Source organism: Lynx canadensis, chromosome D2 (assembly GCF_007474595.2).
Source record: "Lynx canadensis isolate LIC74 chromosome D2, mLynCan4.pri.v2, whole genome shotgun sequence".
In the NCBI taxonomy this organism is placed as follows: domain Eukaryota; kingdom Metazoa; phylum Chordata; class Mammalia; order Carnivora; family Felidae; genus Lynx; species Lynx canadensis.
This window is the reverse complement of record NC_044313.2, coordinates 78,964,812-78,966,899: the sequence shown is the minus strand read 5'-3', so window position 1 is coordinate 78,966,899 and position 2,088 is coordinate 78,964,812. Positions and strand designations below refer to the sequence as shown.

At 41.6% G+C, this 2,088-nt stretch overlaps 1 pseudogene; it reads right to left on the bottom strand.

Moving 5' to 3' along the window:
* Positions 1 to 1,227: 1,227 nt before the first annotated feature.
* On the bottom strand, positions 1,228 to 1,406 carry LOC115527867 (annotated as a pseudogene).
* Between the last annotated feature and the right edge of the window lie 682 nt (positions 1,407 to 2,088).

Sequence of the window (2,088 nt, the reverse complement as noted above, 5' to 3'; positions counted from 1 at the left end):
CTCAGGTCATGATCTTAGGGTCGTGAGATTGAGCCCCGTGTTGGGCTCCAGCTGAGCGGGGAGCCTGCTTGAGATGCTCTCTCTTCCTCCCTCTCTGCCCCTCCCCTGCTCACGCACAGATGTGTGCGTGCACGTGCTCTCTCTCTCTCTCAAAAAACAAAAATAAAATAAAAAAATTACAAAGCATGGAAAGTCCTAGGAAATGAGAAAGTGATCACCCAAATAGTCACCATCTAAATATAACCGTAATTACAATTTGGTGCTTATGTAACTGAACTCACATGACTTCACTCCTTGGTGACTCATAGGTAGAGACTGGTCTATGTGGTCGCACAAAATAAACTTTATGGGCAGCAAATAAGGAGATCACGGGGAATAACTTCCAAAGCCAGAATCCCCAATGGGATGGGCTCCTTTCACGTAGGGTTAGGATGAATATTTAGAGAGAGGAGCCTCATCATCCAATATGGAGGTAGGCATAAGGTCGTACCTGCACCTTAAGGAAACATGCTTATACACAGGTTGTATGTTATGTAAATGAGGCTTCTCCTCCTCCTTGGGTGGAGATTTTAGTATTAAAATGAGGTAGAGGTTAACAGCTGGTCACAGCAGGGTCCTCTGTGCAGGTGTGAGTCAGGGGTTGAGTTCACACTGGTCTGGGTGGTCTGGGCCACCACAGCTCTCCCTCCGGCAGTCATTATTGCTTGAGGGGTCGTTTCTGTTTCCATCATGGGATGCTGTGCCCATCATGGGTCTTTCCTGAGTTAAGATATAAGCTTAGAAGTAAGTTCTTAAACAAGAACTTTAGGAAAGTGTGGACAAATATAGACAGGTACATGCAGGTGGGCAGTAAAGGTCAGGTCTTGGGGTCAATCATGAGGGGTTTCTCTTTTTCTTTCTTTCTTTTTTTCCTCTTTATAATTTGTTTTATCACTGGGCTTCAAAATATATGCACAATTCACATCGCTTTTCTCTCAATATTATATAATAGAAATTTCACATAACACTTATAAACATACTTGGTGGCTGAACAATTCCATTCTTTCTCACCCATAATTTATTTTATCGATCTCTTATGTGGTAAATTTCACTATATTAAGATATATAATCAGGAACGATTTTATAATATATTTTTTTATGATTACACATACATTGTTTCTCCTTTGGCTAGACTGCTGGAGATAGAATTACTGAGTGAAAGATACGAATTTTTTTTTTGTTCCCCCGAGGGGGTGCACCGTTCCTGGACTTACAGCAATACCAGGGTGATGCACCGAGGGAACGGAGCAAGCTCCTATTCCCTCTTCTAGTTCCGAAAACCTATTTAATATATTGTCCTCAGATAAAAGATGCATCAGATATTACACCGAAAAGAACAGATCTTAGCCAAAAGGCCAAGAAGCAATAAGACGTGAATATTTTTAAGTTTTTTTTTTAACGTTTATTTATTTCCGAGACAGAGAGAGACAGAGCATGAACAGGGGAGGGGCAGAGAGAGAGGGAGACACAGAATCCGAAACAGGCTCCAGGCTCTGAGCTGTCAGCACAGAGCCCGACGCGGGGCTCGAACTCACGGACCGTGAGATCAGGACCTGAGCCGAAGTCGGCCCCTTAACCGACCGAGCCACTCAGGCGCCCCGATGAATATTTTTAAATTTGCAAGACATGCTAATAAATTTCTCTCCATAAAGGTTATGCCAGCACTCACTCCCCTGATCAGAAGAAAAGGAATTACGTTATCTGATAACTAGAGATATTAATATATTGGCCATTATATTTCTCTTTCTGCAAATTCTACATTCCCTTCTTTTGTTCAGCTGTCTATTGGAGACTTCCTTGAAGTTGACTTCCTTCCTTTCTTTTTTTCCTTCTTTCCTTCCTTCTTTCTTGGTAAAAATTTATACTTTCTGATTTTTCATGGAATGAGTCTTGAAGATTAAGTTTATTGCCTGGTAAAGTGTAACCTAGAAGCATGTTGCCATGCTCTCCCGCAGTACTATTATAGAAGGATTCTAGCAAATTTCACTTTCAGAATTCTGTTTGATGACACATATGTTAATATTTTCTTTCCCAGGAAGACCCCCCCCA